We start from the raw sequence: 26,021 nt of genomic DNA, 5'->3' as shown, positions 1-26,021 counted from the left end.
TGTGAGTGTTACAATAACTATACAGTTGATTAAGGCTGAGGAAAGATAATCATGGGTTTTAGTGTACCTTAAACATTTATTTTACTGTAAATTTTTAGTAGCAAAGGAAGCAGTTTCCAACTTAACAGTACAAACAAGCACCCTATTTGCAACCCTGGCATTATGAAGCTGAAACACATTTGAAGAGACTCACAAACAGCATAATGTATGTAAAAAGCACTGGGAACTATAAAATGTGTTATACAGGGTTATGGAACTAAGTTGTCCACCCAAAATAACTCTTCAGTAGTTACAAAAATATTGACATTTTGTTGTTCCTTTCAGTAACAATACCAAGGGGCTCACAATCAGATTTACAATACTTCATGGCATTAACATTTTGAGAGACAGTGGCACCAACATTTTTTTTTTTTTTTTTTTGTTAAATGGAACTACACTTTTTCTATACAGCCTTAAACTTAGAAATTCAGCACCATGACTATTTTGAAAATTGAACAAGTATTTGTTGAAAATAAGATGTATTCAAACGGGATTAATTTGCCAGCTTGAATACATTAAATTTTCAACAAATACTTGTTCAATTTTCAAAAGAATTACAGTGCTGAATTTATAATGTTCATGTATCAAAAACAGCATATTTCCATTTAAAAACACAAAGTACCGTTAGATGACACCATGTGCCCCTTGGTACCATTACTGTAAATGAAAACAGAATGTCAGTATCTTGAACAGTGCAAGAGTTATTACACAATTTCTCCATATTCTGAACTTATGTAATGGATCAATTTCCAAGTGCAGTATGTTTCCTTACCAATTAAAAATATAAGAGTAGAAACAAACCAGCAATAAAAACTGCACCACAGTTTCATTTAATTGTCAAAAATTCACAATTCTAAACTATAAAATTTACTGCAATTAATAAATCATAAAAAAGTCTTTGGGCCAAAAAAAAAAGGTCTTTCTCAGCATTAACAGTTAAAAGCATTGTTATATCACTGAGTAATACAAACAGCATCACATTGTACAAATCAGTGTCCTTAATTTTTTGGAAAAATTGCACTTATTTTCTTGTCTTGGTTGCTGAACAATTTTCTAACTGCCATAGCAAGTCTCCATCTACTCCAAGCAGTACAGGAAAATACAGCTCTCAGCAACTGCAAACAAAAAGAAAATGTATTTGAAAGTTGATCTCTTAAATTATGTTACTCTGTACAGTCAAAACTGGTTAAGACATTTGTGGGGACCAAAACAAAATGTAACATCTTAAAGAGGGAACATACTAAAAAATTAAAAACAATTCTGCTGTTTAATTTAAGGTTAGGTTTGAACATAGGAAGAATTATGATGAAAACAAGTGTTTACAATTATAATTAATGAAATAATACATTTTAAGAACACCAACATGGCAAAACATCAAGGAAAAATCTTTTTAGAGACACAAACTATACACGTCGCTTACAATTAGGTTTCAAGTTATCGTAGGAATGCCCAACATCTGGGCTGTTTGCACACATTTCATGTGTGGATTAGCATCCGCTTTCTCAATAAACATTAACTTTTCATTATTTGTAAAATATCTAGGTTTCTTCTTCATAACTGAAGACCCTGTAAACCACTATGCATAAATACAGTAGTCCTAATTTATGTACATTGATCTCTCTGGTTGGCAGCAGCTCTCCATTCTTTACATTTCAGCTCATAGTAAGAGTCGCATCTCATGTCATGTACTCTAATTTTGATAGTCTTATTTTTTCCTCTATGGAACAGTCAGTCGTTTTACTTGTGCCATAAAACACCTCTTCATTCGTGACCGACTCTCACTACAGCTGTAGGCCAACACCCTAGTGCCGTAAAGTTAAGTTCTCTACCAAATCCTCACCCAGGCCAGTCATTGCTGGTGCATCATGCACGCAACGTGGCCAGGAACGCTAATATAATTTATGGTGGGAATATTACGAACATACTAAAGAGCGACGTAAATGTACCATGTCTCAAATATTATTACAATATTTTAAGTCCACCTGTTTAATACAATATAATATGATCCACTATTTCATATGGTAAAAATTTTATACATAATACATAAAAGTCAATGGTACATGTTTCACCCTCCTTTACGGGCACATTCAGCCTATATCAATCTTAAAAATAATACATAGTCATTCTAATCTTATAAATTATAGGGTAAAATGTTGAAAAATGATTTCGTAAAATATTATACAATAACATCTAAAACAACGATAATGCACCAAAGTATGTTAAAAGAGAGTAAATTAACTGTTTTTGAAGATTAAAACATGGTTAAACATGAATTATGAGAGTTTAAAACTAAAATGGATCCTATTTATATAATATCATTAAGACTGATGGCCTTGAGTGTAAACACAATCATCAAAGGGGGATGTTTCTTCATTTCCCATAGTTTGAATCCAAGATGGTAAAATCACTGTCAGTTATTTAAAACGGAAGTGTGAACGTAATAAACATGTTAAAATGTATACGGTTGCTGGAACAACCCGACGTACTTAATACGCACCGTTCGAAAAAACTTGATCATTTCTTCCAACAAATGTTTCAACGGAGTTATAACATCAACTTGACTGTCTTTTAGATCCAATCGACTACCAACATAATTACTGACATCCGCTAGCTTCGACATACGTTTTATCATTAGCAACGCCTCTACAAGAAGTTCCATTTTCTTTTCTACTTTCAGATATACCAAACGTATACATTTTAACATGTTTATTACGTTCACACTTCCGTTTTAAATAACGGACAGTGATTTTACCATCTTGGATTCAAACTATGGGAATTGAAGAAACATCCCCCTTTGATGATTGTGTTTCACTCGAGGCCATCACAGTCTTAATGATATTATAAAAAAAGGATCCGTTTTAGTTTTAAACTCTCAAAATTCATGTTTAACCACATTTTAATCTTCAAAAACAGTTAATTTACTCTCTTTTAACATACTTTGGTGCATTATCGTTTTAGATGTTATTGTATAATATTTTACGAAATCATTTTTCAACATTTTACCCTATAATTTATAAGATTAGAATGACTCCATATGTATTTTTAAGATAGATATAGGCTGATGATGCCCGTAAAGGAGGGTGAAACATGTACCATTGACTTATGTATTATGTATAAAATTTTGACCATATGAAATAGTGGATCATATTATAATGTATTGAACAGGTGGACTTAAAATATTGTAATAATATTTGAGACATACGTCAGCTTCAATACGGAACCAAAATGAGAATAGTTACTTGTAAATGTACCATCCAGGTTTATTTAAAATGTACTTAGGACATGGACTGGGACTTTTGAATAATGACATAACCAGGGAAACATACAAGGGGGACATCTTAATCAGTTTTGACTACTGTATATAATAATTCAGTATACATCCAATCACATCAATTAGAAACAATACTATCAAGGTTCATTTAGACAATAGTGACATGTCATTAGGTGACCAGATGCAAACAGATTTTTTAAAGGACAAAACTACTTAAAAAAAAAAAAAAAAGAGGGTGATGCCAGAAAAAACAAATCATCCATTGGAGTATGAATTTAGACTTGCTGTAACATATATTTTAATTTTCATATGAATAAAAAAAATTGCACATTTCCATATTATACAGTAAATTCTTACAAAATTTCAACAATGAAACTAATTTACACACCTTGCTGGTACATTTCTGAAGATTCACTTGCCTTCACAAGTTTTGGCAGTCTAACATAACATAAGCAGGTGAATTCCTTTAGAAAAGTTGGGTTGAACAAGGAGAGTTCCAGAAAGAATCCTAGTAACACAGAAGTAACAGCATTTTTCTAATAGAGTAACATGAATATTACTGTGTAGTTGCCTTGTCAATACTGTGATCAACAAATGGCAGAAATTATTGTTATGCACATTGGTGCCAGACATTTTATATCCTTTCTTCCCAAACTGCTTCCATGTTATAAGCTTTGTTATTTCCTAAATTTTCTAATAGAGTAACATCAATGATTCATGTCAGACCACCACTGCTGGACACTTAAAATGCCCTGTGGTTTTACGCATTAGTGCCGACCACTCTTATCTCGATCAAGTATCATATAAAGTGTGTTACTAAATTTAATGATCTTTGTATTCTTTTTAATAATCAAAATAGCTTATCCTTAAATGAGCATGTGTTAAATATCATTAACAAAGCATTTAAGCTTCCTCAAAAGAAATTGCAAGTTTTAAATATGTTGTCTCATTGAAAACCCTGTATTTTTTATACCAATATAGTTGGTCCATTATTGGACATCATACATTTTCCTACTAACTCATTCCTGGTTGCCAGTCTTTTGTCCCAGTGTGCTAAGTTGGGCTCAGTTAATAGCACACCTGCCAAGACACATGGCTAGTGCATATTTCAGGTTCCCTATGGGAATCAACATCTATAACATGGGCAGGCAGGAATCAATTTTTGGTAATGAGAGAAAGTCTCTCATAGTGCATTGGTACTGCCGGTGGCTCCAAGCAGCCTACGCAGTGGGCTTCATGGTATGCACTAGCCATGCGTCTTGGTGGGTGTGCTATTTACCAAGTGATGAGCCCAACTTAGCACACTGGGGTGAAACTCTGGCAACCAGGAATTAGCTGGAAAATTTATAATGTCCAATAATGGACCAACTATATTGGTACTATAAATTTACTAATTCAGGACAAATATTTCAGGTTCCCTATGGGAATCAACATCTATATCAACCCTGTATTTCTCGCTTATAACCGTCTTGAGCACTGCTGTGAAATGTAGATCCCTTAGTTAATTCCTTAGAGCGAGTACAGATCAGATTCTCAAAATGGATCAGTACAATGTGTTTGGGTACCAAGCTGTCATTGATAGATATGTTTTGTACAAAGATGCACACTGAGTCTCTTAGAACTAGACACAGGTATGTTAACACATGTTTCATACACAGATGTATTGGTAACTTCCTTCATTGTCCAAATTTACTCCAGTTGCTACCAATTCATGTTCCTTCCCATAACACCCGACAGGCTGTCACCTTTCACTTACCCAGGTGTAGAATTGAATCACACAGGAACCCTTGGTTTATGCAGGCCCTAAGATCCCTGAATGAAATAGTGGGATGGTGGATGTATTCCACTCATCAGCAACTGAAATTCATAAACCATCTTATGGTTGTGTCACAGTTTCTCGTATTTCAAATGTATAAACACTTTTCTGTTTTCATGTTCTTTTCTTCCATATGTGTTTTGTGTATACACAGGGTTATTCACTTAAGATGTTACACGAAAATAACATCTTAACCATTAAAGATATCGGTATTCTGTTTTCATATTCGTAAATGATACCCAGGGGCTTGTAAAATAGTGCGCTACATATTCTCATGGGGTGATTAATAACCGAGATATTGATACTAACTCCATATTTTCAAATGGAACAGCACACATTCATACAGCTGGTCTAACAGTTCAACTGCATACAAGTTCAGATATGTACAGTAAGTATTTTCAAAATCTGATAGTTACATTTTGAGATAGCAATAAGAACAGCATGCGCGGTTTTGCATGCCGCATCAGACCAACGTGCAGTTGGGGAAGGACATATTGACACACAAGCAGTTTTCTGGGTGCGATTCCAGCCAGAGAATGGATACCAGGCATGTAAGCATATCGTACCTGTGATGGGTTCGCAAAGTGTGTCTGACAGGCGAACTCAGGACAGGGAGGTGTGATATTTTTAAAAGGAATAAAATAATTACTTTGACTTTGTACTTTTGAGATACGCCACAGCCAACGTCCTTCCAAATCCTTCCCATTCCCATCCATGGGGAAATACACCAAACTGAGCTCAAACTCTTCCACATAGATTTCAAAACGAAAACTTTGATCTCCCTTCCCCATTGTGTTCGCCAGTCATACAATATCGTTGCACAGCCAGGGTTTGTTATGGTACATCACATGTGTACAACAGTTTGCAGTACATGCTTGGTATCTGTTCTGTGGCTGGAATCAATGCCAAGAAACAGCTTGCTTGCCAATACGACCTTGGCCAACTGCACGCTGTCTGATGCAGCACGCAAAAGCCAAAATGCAATTTTTATTGATATCCCAAAAAATAACTGTCCGATTATGAAAATACTTACATATTTGAACTTATATGCAGTTGAACTTTTAGGCCAGCCGTATATATTTGTGCTGTTCCATTTAAAAATATAGAGTTAGTATCAATCTGTCATTAATCTCCATGAGAATAAGTAGCACATTTTACAAGCCCCTGGGTACCATTTTCGAATATGGAAACCATACAGATATATGTAATGGTTTAGACGTTATTTCCATGTAACATCTTAGGTGAATAACCCTGCTGTACATGTAGTATATTGCCTAGTTATTACTACTAGCTGAAACCCGTCAAGACAAAACTGTCATGGGGTAAATATTTATTGAAGTATGTCCTTACAGTATATACAACATTCGTTGTAATTTAATTTTTTCTTTAAGTCACATGAACGCAAGTCTTACGGTGGTGGTGGTGATTTTTGTTTTAAGAGGAAGTACAACGGGGTAATCATGCTCTCTGAACAAATAAGTGGAAGAGAATTTTAAAATATAAAAAACGAAATTAATTATTCAATAACGTAATTTGGAAATGCAATACAAAATAAAACAAAAAAACAATTATAGAATTAGGCCGAAAGGATTACTAACATATCAAAAGGGAACGTACGTTCCCTGAGTAACAGTACACTTGTTATTTATATACCCTTGATACGTCCACTGTCGCACATAAGGCGGATGACGAGATCAGCAGTAGTCGCGTCATCGGCTAGTATGCGTTCGAGTGTTTCCTGCAGACCGAGGCTCCGTCTTAGGCCAGAGAGATCGGCGCACTCTGTGAGGATGTGGGCCACGGTGAAGTCTGCACCACAAGAACACACTGGGGGGTCTTCCCTCTTTAGGAGATAAGAGTGCATGGATCGTAAATGACCTATCCTCAGCCTGCATAGTACCATGGCCTCTCTCCGTGAAGGTCAGGAAGAGGACCGCCACACGGTAGTTGTCTTCTTGAATTGCTCTCAGCTTGTTGGGAGTTCGGATATCAAGCCAGTCCGATTCCCAGGACGCCAAGATGGTTCGACGTAGCTGAGAACAAATATCCTTAGCAGGTAACATTGACTGGTCTTGGAGGTAAACGTACAGCTTCCTTTGCAGCTTCATCCGCAAGTTCATTTCCCGCAATCCCAACGTGGCTTGGAAGCCACGCGAAAGTGATTATGGTGCCAGCATCCCATAACCTGGCTAGAAGGTTATGTATCTGTCGCACCAGTGGATGTTGCGAGAAACAGGTTTCAATAGACTGCAGAGAGCTTAACGAATCGGTACACAACAGAAAGTGGCTTCTTTCATCACGCAGTGCAAACTGCAGAGCCTTTAAGATGGCGTAAAGCTCTGCAGTATACACGCTACATACTTTCGGGAGCGAGATCTTCGTGCTCGTATCATCAATGACGAAAGAGCAACCAACATTATCTCCGATTTTTGAACCATCCGTGAAGATAAGTCTCGCAACCAGATATTGGTGAACAAAGTTCTGGAAATACCTCCGATAAACGGAGGAATCCGTGTTCACCTTGGGTCCACGTAGCAGATCTAGACGTATATCCGGTCGCGGAACCAACCACGGAGGTACCTCGCTAAGAGTTCTTTCAAGACAAACACCGATATCAATATTCAAATCATGACAAGCTATCAATCCGAAACCCAACCGGCCGTGTGGCATTCGGCCAGTCTTGGTACCGCTGGTGGTATTGAGTACAATAGATGCATTGATAGCTTGGATGTAGCGGCATTTAACGAATTTTGGCAGCGTACGTGAGGAGTAACTGCTACCTCCTTATCCATAAGGGTGGAACTCCCGCTTCAGCGAGTAGGCTGGGATTGGGGCTAGTACGGAAAGCACCCGTTGCCAGCCTTACTCCACTATGGTGAATACTGTCCGAAAGGCTCAGCGTAGATTTTGATGCTGAGCCATAAGCAGCACTTCCATAGTCAATCCGGGAGAGGACCGTAGCCGTGTAAAATCGCAGCAGTACCGCACGGTCAGCCCCCCACGAAGTGCCGCTGAGAAACTTAAGCATGTTAAGTCTCTTCATGCAGGCAACCTTCAGCTGACTGATGTGGGACTGCCACGTAAGTCTCTTATCAAAATGGAGACCCAGGAATCTGCAGGTGTCAACCACTGGTAAGACACTGATTCGCAAGCGGAGATCTGGTTCGGGATGCACAGGCCGACGTCGACAGAAGTGTACAACAGAGGTTTTCGCTGCTGAAAATCGAAAACCGTGTTGCAGGGCCCATCTGTCGACTCTGTTAATAGCTTGCTGTAGCTGTCTCTCAGCAAATGCCACCCTTCCGGAGCTGTAATGTAGAGCTAAGTCGTCTACATACAGCGAAGGAACGACTGCTGGGCCAGCAGCGGCAACTATGCCGTTGATGGCATTTGCGAACAGCGTGACACTCAGTACCGATCCCTGAGGTACTCCATTTTCCTGAACGTAATATTGAGAAAATGCATTCCCTACTCGGACTCTAAAGAGACTGAGGGACATGAAGTTGTCAAATAAACGTTGGCAAATTTCCCCGAAATCCCCACTGGTGTAGTGTGGAGAGAATCCCATATCGCCAGGTAGTGTCGTAAGCTTTCTCCAGGTCAAAAAACACGGCGACTAGGTGTTCCTTCCGGAGAAAGGCCTCCTGAATGGCACTCTCCAGTCTGACCAGATGATCAGTGGCAGACCGATGAGAGCGAAAACCACACTGGTAGTTAGACAAGAGACCCTCCTTTTCCATGGCCCACACAAGACGCCAGTTAACCATCCTTTCAAATAGCTTACAGAGGCCATTTGTAAGGCATATTGGCCTATAACTATCCAGAAGTTTTGGATCTTTACCTGGCTTGGGAATAGGTATCACAATTCCCTCACGCCGTTGAGATGGAAACACTCCCTCACTCCATATTCTATTGAATAGGGTGAGGATATCCTTGAAACATCTGCCACTCAAATGCTTAAGCATTTGATTATGGATTTTGTCCGGACCAAGAGCCGTACCTCTGCATAGCGCGAGTGCACTCCGCAACTCCCACTCCGTGAAAGGCACGTTGTAGGGATGCGAAGCACCAGAGGCAAAAGAGATGGTGTGCCTCTGCTTCGCGCTTAATTGGGAGAAATGCAGGGTCGTATCTCCTAGAGCTGGACGTATCTGCGAAATGTGACGCGATGTGGTCGGTAATGACTGAAGGAATCGTAACTATATCTTCATTAATGGAGATTCCGGGTACTGAGGGCACATTTTGTACTCCGACAATACGGCGGAGTTTTGTCCACACTTGTGATGACCGAGTATGTGCCGTGATGGATGACACATACTTTTCCCACGTAGATTTCTTACTTTCTCGAATCAAAAACGAGCTTAAAAGCCCGTCGGCCATCACACATGGCTGCTGCAATTTCGTCCGTCCACCATGGGACCTGTTTCCGGCGACAAATACCGGATGAGGAAGGAATTGTTTCCTCTGCAGCAGCCAAAATTCCAGTAGTAATGGAAGAAACGTGGTCGTCAACAGATTCCAGCATATCATCAGCCATCACTGCGCATTTTGTAAATTCTGGCCAGTTTGCCCGTCGAAGTAACCAGCGCTTAGGTACTTCGGACTGTCTTTGATTCAAGAGAGACAGAATTATCGGGAAGTGGTCACTATCACAGAGGTCGTCGTGTATTTGGCACCGTAGCAGGGGAACTAGCGCACGGCTGCACAGAGTGACATCCAGGTGTGAGAATGTGCCATGTGCGCTGCTGAAATGTGTCGGTTCCCCTGTATTAAGCACGCAAAGATCGAATAGGTTGATCATTTACTCGAGCATCCTCCCCCTAGAACAGGACGGAGAACCCCATAGTATGTTACGGGCGTTCACGTCTCCCAACATGAGGAAAGGAGGACGCCCTGACTGATCAAATCTTGTACTGCATGAATGTCAAGGTTATAATCCGGTGGAAAGTACACGTTGCAAACTGTTGTCATTACTGGCAACGGAGTGCGAACTGCAACTGCATCTAGCTGAGTACGGAGCGGTACTTCTTCGCTGAAGATGTCGGAGCGAACTAGGGTACAAACGCCCCCAGTTGCCGCGCATCCACAGCTAATCTGTCTTTAGAATAAAGACGATATCCTCTCAGTCGTGTCGTGTCCAGGTCTCAAACGAGATTCCTGTAGACAGACTATGGAGGCCGCATAGACGGATATCAATTGACGTAATTCAGCTAGGCGACGGTGATAACTACTGCAGTTCCACTGCAATAGTGCCATTGTGTGGATAGGTAAAGCCTCGAATTCAGAGCAATTTCTTGCCCTTCGTTCGGCCTATTACCTGCCAGGTTCCGCCGTCTTTGTCGGTATCTTTATTGTCACAATCACCATCAACGGCAATGAGTGGTTCAGTCTCCATTGTCTCCTCAGAAGAAGGAGGTACGGTGACTGGACCCACCGCGGACGGTGATCTCACTGTTTGGGAACAGTGGGCCTTCTTCCTGGGAGAAGTAGGTTCTCCAGAAAGTGAACGAACAAGAGGGCGTCGGGGCCTCTCGCTCTTGCCCACCGTTTCTCTCTTTTTGGGAGGAGAGCCGGCAGAGGGCTTGCCAGATTTCTTCGGGGATTCAATGGACACTGATTGAGTTGGAGAAGGCTTCTCCAATTTCTTAAGGGAGCTCTGTGGCTTCCCTTTCTCCTCCTTTGTAATCTGGGCATTGGAAGGAGGGCTGGAATTTCCAGCCCTATTTGGGGAAGTCTTTCCCCCCGCCCTGTTGGGGGAGGACTTCCCAGCCGAGCGTTCCTGGGAAACAGCCTTCCCAGGCAAAGTCGGCAATAACGCAGCTGTTAAAACTCCAGTTTCCTTAGCGATTTTCTTTTGTTGCTGGCTTTGACTTATTGATGCGTTTACAATACTGCTGTTCTGTATAAAACTCTGGAGTGATCCGTACGATCGCGACCTTTTCAGCAAAGGAGATTGAGAACTCCGGAGCAGCCATGGATTTGAACTTCCTCCGGGCGTTTGGATAAGATAGCTTATCCAGAGTTTTTATCTCCTGGATCTTCTTCTCCTGCTTGAATATGGGGCACTCTTTGGAGATAGGAGCATGCGCACCTGGGCAGTTGACGCATACAGGTGGTGGTGTGCATTCAACCCCAGCATGCTTGCACTTCCCACACATTTTGCAGGTCGTCGAACCTGTACATCGCAATGAGGTGTGGCCAAACTTTTGACAGTTGTAGCACCTCATTGGTGGCAGAATATATATGTATGAACAGTCAAGCGATACATTGCCACTTTCATCCGTTCAGGTATGGTCTCTGCGTCGAAGGTAAGGATGAAAGCACCCGTATCGAGTAGCTTATCACCCACACGCCTCTTCAACCTCTTCACGTCGGTTACACCCTGACGTGCTAGGTACCGGATCATCGTATCATCGGAAGACTTAACCAAATCCCTGTGGAATATAACTCCCTTGCAGGAGTTAAGGGTTTGGTGCTTCTCGATTTTCACCTCTACCTTTCCGAATAACTTGGCTTTAAGTAGCAGTCTGGACTGTTCAGCCATAGATGTCTTGATAAGTACGGATCCATCGCGGAGCTTGCGCATCTCGACTTCACCAGCAACAATTTCTTCGATGGAATTGCTAATCATGAAAGGACATTCATCAAGAAAGCTCTTACCATTGACCCTGGAAGCAACCAGGAATCGATGAAGACGTTCGTCACTTACATAATCCACTGGAACTGGAGTATACCGCTTGCGTTTCTTGCCTGTTTTTGACGCCGTTTTTTGAAGGGTGCCACCCTTTGAATTTGTTGAAAGAGAAGAAAGAGGTTCCGTTTCTTGGTTCCACAAGTACTCACGGAAATACGAGGTCAACCTCCGGCAGAGCCAAGGAGATTTACCGGAGGCAAGGCTATATACTCCAGAGGGCGCCCGGTATCTGGAGGGGGTCGCTAGGAACTACTCACCCAGTAGCCATGCATCACCTCGCCATGACCCGAAACTTGTGATTGGGGGAGGATAAAACCTCCGTACTAGCCTAAATTAATTTTTTTTTTTTTTTAATGTCTAACCTAATCTACCCGAGGCAGAGAGGGTGGCCAGACAGGAAGAGGAATGAAATTAAAGAAGGTGAGAATAGAAGGGTAGAAATAGTGATGGAGAATAAAGAGCACAGACACCTCTCAAGCAACTCGGGGGACACCTTGTTAGTCTGGCCCTACACCGAGGCCTATCCAGCATGGGTAACCCTGAGCTGGCACAGCCCTCGGGATCAACAAGCACACAAGCCCCCACACCAACTTCAAGGTCGTGGTGTCCCTAGAGGTGGCGCAAGTCTTATGGCGACGATGCGATAGGAAATGGCTATAAGTGGCTGTGGCTTGAAGGCGACACTCCGGAGATAAAAATTGATATTTTTGTCACTTTGGTGAAAATTTTTTAATGACTGGAATTGAAAGGATCGAGTTTCTTCTTTCTTGTCACCAAGTTATTCCATTGAATTCAAACAATTTATCACTTCAATAATACTTTGTTTGCCAGTCTGCACACAGCAGAAATTGGCGTGGCATCTGCTGAACTGCTTTGGTAGGTAATGATGTCCTTGTCATGTATCCATTCAATCAAATATGCCTGTTCTTTTCAATGATGCACACATGGGATGGGCCAACAGCCCCACCCTCTCCCGATATACTTATGCAGAATCCAGCTGTAAGATTTACCATATTTCTGACTGAATTTTTAAAGCATGTTACAGACTACTACTTCAGTAGTAGACTCATTGAGCAACATTGGGTGCTTGTATTGGTATTCCTGGTGGTACTACAATAGTGCCGACAACTGTAAATTCTGTTATTCTTGTATGTTTAATCTTTTTTGAGAGTTCTGTGGTGGTAGCCAGTATGTTGACTTTTGTCAAGAACACACGCAAGTAACCTCTTGTAGTTGTGTATCAAGATATTATTATTATTATTATTATAATAGAAAAATAGTGTGCTGTAATAATCGATAGCTTGTATCCAAGGGAATAAACAATATGCGTAAACATAAATCAGCCTTAGCTAAGCTACGAATTGCTGAACTTTTGATAGGAAATAGATGGGGATCAGCTATTACCGGACAGGAGTCTCCATTGAAGAAACGAGGGACAAAAGGTCATGAAATGTTATCGGAATCAGATTGTTCTCATCAGGAAAGTGTCGCATCAACTTCAAGCCATGAAAGTCCTGCACCTATATCCAACAATTAGGACATGACAGAAACTACAATCCCCATAATTAATTTTGACTTGGGAAAAGTTGCAATGTGAAAAAACAAAATGCAGGTGAATCATTTTCCGTTCTTTGAAGGAGAAGAGAAACTTCCAGAGTTACCAGTATTCGTACAGAAGCTGATAAGAAAGAAAAGGAAGGAAAAACATATGGTTCTGGTGACTTACGTAATGAATGAGGAAGAAAAAAATCACTTGAATTTTGCTTTAATTTTTCCCACCAATTGTAATTTAACATTTAAAATCCAATTTTTCTCCCATAATATTCTGCAGAATGTAACAATATTTGCATGGTATATGTATCACAGCTATATTAGGAAACATGCTTATGGAATTTTTGATTGGAGAATTTTTTCAAGTAGTAGGGATTTTTAAGTCCAAAATTTCAGAACATAGTGCTACTAATCACAGGTACCGTAAAAACCTGACCGCACGGTGCTCCTGATTGCTACTAATCACAAACCTATTTGGTACTTATAGTGGTACTACGCGCAAGTAATAATGACCCATGGTGTTCTCCGCGTGGTGGTACTAATCACAAGTAGTTTCATGGTTCTAATCCAATCAGCCTTTGGTCGCCCCTTTTAGTCGCCTCTCACGACAGGCAGGGGATACCGTGGGTGTATTATTCGTCTGCCTCCCCCACCCACAGGGAGTGGGTGTTTGGTCCGCGAGAGGTATTTTATTTCCCTCAAGTCCGCCGGCAAGCGGGTTAGGACCCCCCTATCCGCCACGTGGGAGTATCACCTCTTAAAAAAAAAAAACGTTTAAAGGTAAGATAAAGTATTTGTGGGATATTCTGTGGCACACATGCCAGATTGGGTAGGATGCTTCTAGGAGTTTCCGGTTGCATCAGCTTATATCAGTTGGGAAATTTCTCGAAGCTATACGCTTTATGTTGTCTTCAGATTTGCTGGGCCCTCATTGGCCATAAGACTATTTGTGATTGGCGAACGAAGGAAAATGGGAGATGCTCATTGGTTGTTTCTCGATTTCAACATTTCCAGTAGCGGCTTTCTTGGCGAGAGCCAAGCTCTTCCAAGCCGTCTTTTAATTCCGACCAGCAACGAGAGAGGTTGCCTTCTCCAGGTGACTGGTCTCCTTGGCCCCTCCAACAGGTAAACATTTGGCTTTTTCATTTTTCCGGTAGTAATCTTCAAATGTAGTGTTCAATTTAATTTCTTTTTATCGCCGGAGCTTACCCGTTTTTCCTTCAGTCGCCAAATTTTACTTAAAATGAAGCCTTTGCAGCGAGTCACACCATGTTTGTTAAAAGACAGTTCCCTTTTCCTTTTGTTTTCTTAAATTGTTAAAATGTTTAATTCCCCTTTTGGTCATAAATGTAATTCACGCGTTTTCCCCTTGGGGCTGTCTTGAGTAGATTGTTTCATCTTAGGATATTCCCTGTTAGGACAGGCACCTTTTTCTGAAGAGTTTTAGTTAAAGGCCACCTCCTAAAGGTGCTCTGTACTAAGATTATAATTTTAAATGTTGAGTTTTCCTTTCTTTCCATGTATATTCTTTCTTACAGTGTAATATGCTTAAATATGGTGCCATGAAACTTGAACATTCTGCGAGATTTTCCTTCCTAAAATTATGTTAAGTAGCATCACTGTATTTGTACATTTTGGGTAATTTTCCATTATTATGATGATTTTGCGATTTAAAAGTGTAATATTGTTTGATCACATTTGCCTGTTATTTCCATCTCAATTATTAAGTAAATTGTATTTCAAAGTTAAATTACCATTGATTTCGCTTCATCAGCATTGCCAATACCTTTTACCGCTTAAGTATGGTCCCACCGTTTTCCACTATCCTTTCCTTAGTCGTCATGTTGGTCAACCTGATCGTTACTGTTTGCCTTCTTGTGCAAAACATGCGTTCGTTTTCCATGTCTTTGCTTCTAAACATTTTTAGTCTGTGTTATTATTATTATTATTATTATTATCATTATTATTATTATTATCATTATTATTATTATTATTATCATCATCATCATTATCATCATCATGTATCATTTCACTCATTTGTGTTTGTGTGTAACGAGGAGGTTACACCATTTAAAAAAACCATGTAGACTTCCTTAAAGGTTTCAAAAATGTGCAATAACTCAGTGTAAATATAGAAAGCAAAGCATAAGAGATTTATAATTCTATGCTGTTTACACTTCCGCCTGCCACCAAGCACTACTCGGGATTCACCTGAGAGTTTCCTTTTCCTGCCAGGCCTCATAGGTCTCCAGAAATGCTGAAGTTCATGGTAGTGAAAGGTTAAAAATCAGAATTTGAATTCACAGTACCAAGATTGGGTAAGTCACATAACCAAATCAGAAATGCCCACTGCTGGGCTTGATAATACAGAGATGGTCAGTTCGTCACTTGGCACGATACATTCCAAACAAATTACACTAAATTTATTCATTGAGAACTCAATACCAAGTTTATCCCCAAATGATTCAATCTTGCAGAAATAAAAAGATAAATGCTCCAGAAGAAAATTTGGTTTTTAACTCTGTCATCCCTAAGAGTTTTTGAAATACTTCACTGCAAGTGTAACTACAAGGGGAAGTTTGGAAGAACAGCTGACTTTCTATCTGCCCTGTGCTTGAATGATTAATTTCCAGGTACATTACTAGTCAAAAGTTTAGGACCACATTAAAAAATCATGTAGTTTCATCAAGAAATTATGCTTGTTTAAAGGAGCCTAACATCTAGGCCATCGGCTCCTAATGATACAAAATGAGAAGAAATGCCATAACAATTTGAAAGTACAAAATTCATCTACTGACGAGAATTCAAAAAGTGATGAAGAAAGAATGGATGAATACGAAGTTAAAACAATTGGTGGATCTGACCTGCTATGGCTCCCCTTCCCAGAAACTATACGACTGACCAACGGACTGCTTCCAAAACACAATCCTGAATTGAAGATGCTTAGATGCTTGTTGTCTAAAGGGTGTTCAATATCCAGGTCAACGGTCCCTCATAATGGCACTTATCGCTAGTAAAGTTTTTTTTTTTGCTAGTTGCTTTACGTTGCACCGACATACATACGTCTTATGGCGACGATGGGACAGGAAAGGGCTAGGAGTGGGAAGGAAGCGGCCGTGGCCTTAATTAAGGTACAGCCCCAGCATTTGCCTGGTGTGAAAATGGGAAACCACGGAAAACCATTTTCAGGGCTGCCGAAAGTGGGGTTCGAACCTACTATCTCCCGAATACTGGATACTGGCCGCACTTAATGCTAGTAAAGTATAACCAAGGTATTTCTCAGTTGCGGTACTAATCAAAAGTATCATTGACTCACAGTGTTCCAAACATAGTACTACTCAAGTATTGTACATCACAGAGGTAACACAGAACTACGGTTTTTCTCACATAATGGCACCACTTATAGGCAACGCAAACTCATGATGCACCTCGCATAGGTGTACTAATCACCGGAAATCTTACTATTCCATGGTGTTACTCACATAGTGGGTACAAATCGCAGGCAACGCAGACGAAGAGTGTCGCTCATCTAGTGGTACTAATCACAGATACTGGGAAACCCACAGTGAACCGCTCTCAGCTGCTACTGATCACAAACCTATTGTGAACCTAACATAGTGGTACTACTCACAAGTAAAGGTGACCCATGGCTTTCCCCACGTGATTGTACTAATCACAAATGGTTCTAATTCTACTGTCCTTTCGTCGCCCCTTTTAGTATTCTTCATCTGTGTCCCCCACCCATAGGGGGTGAACAGATATTCATTTCAAATTCAAAGAATGGGAAGAATATACACCCATGAGTGGACTTTATCTCCAGTTAACAGATACTTTCACACCCAATCCCCATTCTGTGATTGAAACAAGAATGGGTTTCTTTATCTTACAAAGTCGTAGGGGATCTGCTGTCTAATGTCATTTACTTTGCCATATTTTGATATATTCATCCGTTTTAAGTCAACTCAAGATTGTATCAGTAGTTTTTAGCTTTCATGTCTGTTCCGCCATCACTGGTAACGGCTGATTAGATCTCAAACTTGACATTTATAGCCTACTCATGAAGGAGCAGGTTTTCATATGAATATTATTTAAAAATCACTGAATAGACAAGGGGTTTCTAAGAAAAACTGGAGGAGATTTTTTCAATTTTCTCTTACCTTATCGATTATATGTAAAAATCTGTAGACTATGCGAAACACCCCACAATTTTAAAGAATTTGTTATGTGCATAATTTTGCTTACTCTTCAAATGACAGGAAATTACTATTTTCTACAGGCTTCAGCATCCAGTGACCGACACTCTCGCAGACCTTCACTTATTTGAAACATCCATAACAGGAGAAAATCAGAGGATGCATAATGTTTTGCTCTGCTTGAAAATAAACCCCAGCTATGTAACCGAACACCGAGGAAACATGAGGTAGAACTTTTCCCTTTAGTGTCCGTCTGTCTGGTTACCTATGTATTTGGAATCTACTCTGGATTGTGTTATCAGGTGCATACGATGTCATGGTAATCACATGGAGAATATTCTCAAATATTTTTGTTAACATTAAGTCTATCAAATGACTATGTAACAAAGGTTTAACAATATGTTATCTCCATTCCTTTATGCAATGTACATTGCATAATAAGGCAGATTGCAAAAAATTGGATTTTTAGTCCAAGTCCCGCCGGACATGTACGCGTCACTTCAAGGTAAGTAACAGGGAAATGTAAAGAGGAGCCATTTTACTCCTTTTGATAGACCAGATATTAAGGGAGCCATAATCGTCAGAACGCCACGCCAGTGGTCAGAGATACAATATTCAACCTGAGAACCATGAAGAATTTCGCACAAATTTGGACCAGGTACTGTACTGTACAACAAATTCGGAAATATTCCTCATTCTCTCTCAACTTTGTTCGCCTTCGTCATATTTAAAGTCACTGCCACGTGCTTTGGTAAGAAAATATTTTAACATGTCTCGTTAAACATGTTAACAGAGCCATGTTACTTTGCATGAATTCCTGAAGGAAACATGTAATCCACAGCAAATTCCCATGTGAAGAATGGGTACAAATGCTAATGTACAATATATTGAAAACTAACTGGAGAATCTACCCAAGGTATTAAAAGTAAAAAGCTAGTTCTAAAAGTTATTAAACCATTATAAATCAAAATGGACTAACACATACCTGTTTCAGACTAGAGAAATAATCTCCCATCATCATTTGTTGCAGGTAACATGTAAACAGCGTAGAAAACTTGAGACTATGGTGATTGTGTTTGTCGAGTCTGCTGTGCGGATGGAAAGTTTGACGACACCAGGACCTCTTCCATTCTTCTCTGGGCTGCTTGATCCACCAGAAATGGACAGAGCTGAACATTCCACCTTGAAGGCATTGTTTTCACTGTCAAGTATACCTAGAAAATACAAGAAACAGAATTTAGACAACCAGTTATACCTATAAAGGTGACTCAAGAATACATGGCATGCAGCAACAAGAAACTCTCCTCCCAAACGAAAATATGTAACTTCGAACAAAGTACGGGAAGAAGTTCCAAAGGAAAGCTATGAAACCATAATCCTCAGACCAGTATACTATCTGTACAGTGCAAATCCTTGATCTGCACTCGTCTTCCAACTAAACATTTCAGGGGTCAGAACCAGTGATAGCCATCTTCGGATCTGCACTTTCTGTTTACATAATGTATCTGATAGTGGTACTAATCACAAGTAATATACTATGCATAGGTAACTCAGACCCATGGTGTTTCTCACACGGCGCCACTCATAGGCAACGCAAACCCATGGTGTTCCTCACAGCGGTACTTATCACAGGCAATGCAGACCCACAGCATTGCTCATATAATGGTACTAATCACAGGCAATGTCCATACCCATGGTGTTCCTCGAAATGCAGACCCACGATGTCCACAACCAGATGCTGAAACACCCCAGTGATTATAGCCTCTATTTGCTTGGGGTGTTCCAAACAAACCTGGCCAGACAGAAGCCTTCGCCATAGTGGCGGATACTATACATGGGTACTGAAAACCCATAGTGATCCACTCACAGACCCATGATTCCTCACATGATTGTACTAATCACAGATAATCTCATGGTTCAAAATTCAGTATCCCTTGGTCGCCCCTTTTAGCCGCCTCTTACGACAGGCAGGGGGATACCGTGGATGTATTTTTTGTCTGCGTCCCCAACCCACAGAGTGTTTGGTCTGCGAGAGCAATTTTATTTCACTCAAGTCTGCCGGCAAGCCGATTAGGAACCTCTATCCACCACCTGAGAGTATCACTTCTCCCCACTGCTACGACAGCGTAGTAGGTTCGTGATCCTGCCATAGTACCCACTTGTTTGTACCAGCGATCATTCACTACACTGATGTGTTCTAACTTGTAAGATATCCTTGAGTCCACCTAGCTTTCACTCCCATAAAGCAAAGTTGGTCTGAAAACAGACTGGTGTAAAGATTGCTGTGTGAAAGTGCAGACTTTTCTTATACAATACTCGTTTCCGTGTAGGAGTTCTAGGTTGTTCCTGTGAAGTACTTTGATTTTCCTCACTTATGTTCAAGCTTAACCTTTGACTTTGTGTAAATAACAGCATTTACAGTGTTGCAATTATACTGCCAGATATCTCATGGCAATGCATAACTGATTCATATTTTTTGTGTCAGTGATTGCCAATATGAATCTCGAAGCATGGGCGCCCGCAAGGGGGGCGGGGGGGAGCTTGCCCCCCCCCCCCTCCCTGGAATTCTAAAAAGGTTGTTCAGTTGTTTAATATCATACCAGGTTATTTCACAAAGTGAACTTACTGACAGTCATCTAGCATCTGTTATAACCGGAAATACCACTTCAATAAGTGTAGTAAAGAGAACATTTACATATGGCCATTGGCTGCAATAAAACTTTATTATAACCGGAAATTTCTCTAAACAATTTAATGTTGCTGACATTATATTGGTTTTCATATTCAAGAAAATTGTTAATATGCCCCCCCCTGGAAAAGATCCTGCGGGCGCCCATGTCTCTAAGGTAACCGAGGTATTCTGATTCAGCTCTAGGGAGCCGAGGTATAACAAAGTTTCATGTAGGTACTGTAATTTCTCAAGAGATCGCGTGCTAAAAGCCTGGATTTCAATTCCAAACCTCTCCGCAGGTTATGTGAATGATGTTGATCCACGAACATCACTGTAATGTGTGTCACAAATGGAAGATATTCATTGATTTTACTCAAATAAAGTCTCAAATCGGAGGTTGATTAAGAAATACCGTCGTAACTAGCAAGAAATATGTATACGTTTTTACTGGCTTTAAGTATACCTCCATTATGTTTCATTCCGCTGCTTGCACCGTCTTTTGTTTTTTCACGAGGTCCAGGGCTGGCGTAGCTGTCCCTCGATATCTCGCTCAGTGTCGCTTATTGCCTCTACTGTATTTGCTGGGAATCACATTACAGACTCACGGAAATGTATACAGTATCCATGTTCGGGAGAGAGTTATCGCCGCTTTATCAACTATGAACAGTATACCGAATTTACGGAAGTTATCATTAAATACCGCGTTAAAAATTTTCAAGTTAAAAATCACTACAATAGTGACTTCTGGTTTGACTTTAATTTGGGACCGATTAAGAAAGAAGAATCTGAAGGAAATCGAAAAATTAAAAGCAAGATTCCTGAAGAAGGCCTTGTGTATTTCAAAGTATACATCCTCACGTCTGGCATATGTTCTCGCCAGAGAATCCTTCTACATTGAGGATTTAAGATACGACCTATGCCTGCCATCAACAGAAGCATACCAGAGTCTACTCCGTGAACTGCAAGGAAAAAGATAAATATTTCCTGAATTTTACGTTACAGATGCTATGGTCAACAGAGAATGGATAAAAGCCAATTACGCATTGAGACACTTCATGACGCGTTTTGCTGTTCATGGTTTTCACCACGGTATCTGCACGAGACATCTACCACCAACCGGATGAATTATGCGTGTGCAAACTTTGTGATAACCCATGCAGCGCCTCCTATGTGACATATCACGTAATGACATGTAAGCGCAGAGAAATATCTGACAAAATTCTGTGAAAATGCTTAAGAGTATGTCCTCTAATTATGCACATTGTGCGAAATTAAATTAAATTGAAATATTTGATGGCATCAACGAGCTAGCTCGTTTGCTGGCATCGATGAATGAAAATTGAGAGTGCTCTGTCTGTGAATTTTTACTATCTTTGTCCGTATGTCTTGCATTCCGCAGCTCGCGCCGTCGTTTGTTTTTTCTTGAGGTCCAGGGCTGCGGGTATTTTGTAGAAAGAAAAATAGCATGATCCCTGGACCAATATATACCTCTATCTTTCATTCCAGCAACACTCTCCATTCTCATTTCATAGCATCTATCACTCATTAATAAATCACTTTGGGAGTGGCGACCCCATCGTACTAATAGCCTATATCTGCTCCATTCATTCCATCCCTGACCCGGTCAATGACTGGAAAACAGGTTTTAGGTTTTCATTTTCAACTCGTCTGATAAGGCTGACGTCAAAAACTTCCGGTTGTCAAAACTTGACTCCATATCCCATTTGCTTACTACGAAGTTACATCTCGCTTCATATCAGACCCATTTTACTTCAACGTCTCGCGTCCCAATTTTGCTCCCAACGAAACGTACGGTTCCTTTTAATGGAGTTTGAACGGGGAAGAAAAAAATAATATAACTTTCCGAACAGTGAATGCAAATACGCGTAGTATTTTTCGGCTATATAATTGTCCTTATCCGCAATCTGTAAATACCCTATATTTAATATTATTTCACACTCCAACAGCCAAGGAAATTTGAACATAGTATGGAAACGTGCGGAATGAGGGTGGTACTTCGACAGCAGGCATTTTTCTTAGCAACAGCCTCCAAATTGTAATGTATTCGCCGATAGATTACTCAGAATATGTGAGGTGTATCTTTCATCAATTGATGGTACCCCGTAACAAGAGCTACAGTCTGGAGTTGTGTGTATTAATCTGTAATCTTAAGAAGAAAGTGTACGTAAGCCTGAAGCGTATTTACGCAAATTATGAAACAGTGTTTTGTAATATATTTTGGCCTAGTATTAGGTCAGATACCCCGGTATTTTAAATTAAGGGCCCAAAAATTATAGAACGAAAAGATACTCAGGATACGGAATGAATAGCGTACTTTATGTACATACCGGTACCGGTATGTAACTTCCCAATCGTGTATAAGTAAAATGAGTTCCAAATGAAACTGTAAATGTATTGTAGGTCAAATTGTTCTAATTACAAAAGTACCTAATTTAATGAAAATGTGTTGGGGCTGTTATGAGAATTTTTCTTCAGCAACCATTCGCGAAGGAGTGATAATGAAACACTTTTTACTGTCCTACATATGAACGCTGTTAAATCTTAATAAGAAGCGGCGAATCAATATTTAAAAATAAATTTACGAAAATGGAAAGTAGGCCTAACTGAAGAACGATGTTTAAACATGTAACTTCTACTGTAACGTATCCCTTCGCAATTTTCCACAATGCAGCGTATGGTTCCTTTTAATGAAGTTGAATGGGGAAGAAAAACCGTAAAATGATTATAACTTACCGAACAGTGAATGCAAATACGGTACCGGTACACGTAAATTTTGGTGACTATAACACTACCTACTTCACAGCTAAGGGAATATTTCCTCAAGCTCTGATAACGTTCCAGCTAACGCCAATTTGACAGATACCTAGGCCTATTCCAGCTCTCAACCTCGTGACAGCGATAAGTTTTGTGACTAAGCAAAATTTAACAACATTCAACAGCTAACGTTATACTATATTCAATCAATTATCCGTAGACTTAAAATATTATTCATCCAAATTCATAACCCCACCTGTCTCACCTTGATACGAATACGTTTTGAACCGATCCATAGCACGTACCTTATGTAGCACTTGCCGAGTTAAGACTGCGTCGAGCCGTCGACCAAAGAATGGGAATGGACGTGACGTTTCTCCCAGAACGAAGCGATGTAGACAGGACCTGGACAGGACCAAAGAGAATGATTGAGGACCATAGAGTGACAGGACGGCTGCGGTCGCCACGACATCTTGCGGTTAACTTTTTTATCTTTAGCTGTTTGCAAAATATTGTTTAGGCCTATACCTTCTTTTTTTAATTAGTGCACATATTTTGTGTGAGGGGAGGAGATTAGGTAAATGAGATACAACTAATGTTATACCCTATCTCAAATTACCTGGGAGATAGGAATAACAAGTCTGGCACGTGCGCGTTGCAGTACTAGTCGCATGAAAACATCAGTCAAGAAACCGTGAGATCGATAACTAGTTTTAATAATCTGGAACTAACATGTTACAAGAAGAATACAACATTTGTACAATCACCAGTATGATTCAGGATAATATTCAATACAATTCTGAAGGTTAATGTACTTCTCCGGAGGCCACATGCCATTTATTTATTTCAATTAATTGTAACGTTTTAGTTTTCATTCCGCTCCCTGAAGGCGAGGGGCAGGATACCTTGAAGGGTACGCCTTAACTTTGGCCAGGAGTTTCGGGTGGTTGTTTACGATGCGATGGGAGGAAGAAGATGGAACACGATGTGAAAGATTAAAGGAGGAGAAACGATGGGGCCTCTTGGCTGGGGAGATGGGAAGGAGTGGAGATTTACGCGAGAGTGCCGGTACGGAAGTTGCAGGGAAGAGTAAAGCGTTGAGACGATGTGGTAGAGTACAGTTGTAAGGTGTCGGAGATGGTCGAGTGTGGGCGGTAGTGGGAAAGAAATATTAGTAGGGGGAGATGGTGGACGGACGTGGTGTGTAGGTTGGAAGGGAGGAGGATCAGGCCGGGTGTGGCGACGAGGTGTGCTGAGATGATGTCTAGACTGGGGAAGGGAACGAGTTGGTTCAACTTTATGAAGACGGCCGTAGAGAGGTGCACCGTGGGCGATGAGACGATCGACGGCTGCTGCAGCTGGTAGATTGAGGCGCACTAAATGCGTTGGTTCGTTGGGGTTGTAGATTCTCAACGCCCTCTGGACTGGTATGGCGTTAAGGCGGAGTTGACGCCGGACTTCTGCTGCCGGAAGGAGCGGGTCGACGCCGCGAACGACGCAACTGAATGTGGTGGTTGATGGCGGTGACGATGGTTGACTGACGGCGGCTGCTGTTGCTTCGGCTGTAGGTGATGGTGGCGTTCCAGATGTGGTTAGCGTTGACAGGCGGTTGAAATATGGGGGGGGGGGGGGAGGGATACGTAGGAAGCAGGGTGGAAGGCGTGGGAAGGGAGGTTGCCATAATAGACGATGGATGGGGCGATGTTGTAGTTGTGATGGAATGGTATGAGAAGGTGAGAGTAGAGGTCGTTGTGGTGGTGGTGGTGGTAGCAGTGGCCATGGTGGTTGAGTGCATTAGGGAGGGCAACATCGAACTAGGAGTCGGCCTATGTGCTTTATTCAGATCGGCGGGAGCTTGTAATAGAAATGGTTAGCCACCCGGCCGATAAAAATCTGCGATGTCCACCTCAGAGAGGTCGATGAAAGCGTTGTTGTCCAATTGTATTATTAAATATTGTACATAAACCTTACATGGACGTGTTTCTGCACAGTGTTCTTATTTTAATGAATGTTATTACATACCAGTACTGTACATACAGCCTACATTGACATTCTTCTGTACAGTATGCCGGCCAATTCTACTGCTTCTAAAATGTTTTCATTCCTCCCCTGAAGCGGGAGGCGGACCTCTTAGACAACGACGCCGTCTCTCAGGCTGGGAGATTTGTTACGGTGAAGGAGATGCTCGGAGAAGGTGAGAGGGTTGGCGGCCGTGGCCTATACCAGGAATTGTCCCGGCATTCGTCTTAATGCAAGAGAATGGAAAACCACAGAAAAACATTCTCAGGACAGCCGACGGTTGGGACCAGCCCTGTTCCGTCTCTCGAATGCAGAGGCGTAGAGCCACTGTGGAGCCGTGGCCACCCCTCCTCTGCTCGGTTGGCCGGTCAGAGTGCAGAGCTCTCGGACCACGGGCCAGCCGCGGCCGCCTAAGGGCCTTATTTGTCGAAAACATAGCCCCGAGCGAGTTGGCCGTGCGGTTAGGGGCGCTCAGCTGTCAGCTTACATTCCGGAGATGGTGGGTTCGAACCCACTTCCGGCAGCCCTGAGGATGGTTTTCCGTGGTTTCCAATTTCCACACCCGACAAATGCTGTGGCTGTACAGAAAATTAAGGCCACGGACGCTTCCTTACCAATCCTAGCCCTTTCCTGTCCCGCCTTCGCCGTAACACTTTCTTCTGCGTATTTTCTTGGACTTCGCTTATGCGGCCATTAGGCCTATCTGTCGGTGCGACGTAAAGCGGATTGAAATAAAAGTAGCATTATAACAGAAGATAAGAAAGATGGCACTTGTAACAAATTATTCAGTGTCGCCAACGCAAACCTTCAGAATTTCTGTAATATGTTACGTAAATATAATTGATTCTCTGTTTTGAGGACATGAAATATTGTTGATTTTAAATCTTAAACATGAGAATTCTTATGCTTTTATTTGAAATATATAGTTGACACGATAAGTATATTTCCATAAAAATATGTCAAGGCAAAAGAATAATAGTGACATTTCTATG

At 41.0% G+C, this 26,021-nt stretch overlaps 1 long non-coding RNA gene across 2 annotated transcripts; it reads right to left on the bottom strand.

Annotated features, from left to right (window-relative positions):
* Nucleotides 1-981: 981 nt before the first annotated feature.
* LOC136882301 (uncharacterized) lies at nt 982-23,416 on the bottom strand. Of its 2 annotated transcripts, none has more exons than XR_010861135.2 (3): nt 23,316-23,416; nt 18,550-18,778; nt 982-1,154 (listed from the first exon to the last, which is right to left on the bottom strand). It is a non-coding gene; the product is annotated as an uncharacterized lncRNA (long non-coding RNA). The 2 variants fall into 2 exon arrangements; XR_011018769.1 differs by having other exon boundaries at nt 23,276-23,352.
* Nucleotides 23,417-26,021: the final 2,605 nt, after the last annotated feature.

This window comes from Anabrus simplex, chromosome 10, assembly GCF_040414725.1.
Source record: "Anabrus simplex isolate iqAnaSimp1 chromosome 10, ASM4041472v1, whole genome shotgun sequence".
Taxonomy (NCBI): Eukaryota; Metazoa; Arthropoda; class Insecta; order Orthoptera; family Tettigoniidae; genus Anabrus; species Anabrus simplex.
The sequence above is the reverse complement of the archived record's forward strand: the minus strand, read 5'-3'. Positions and strand labels throughout refer to the sequence as shown.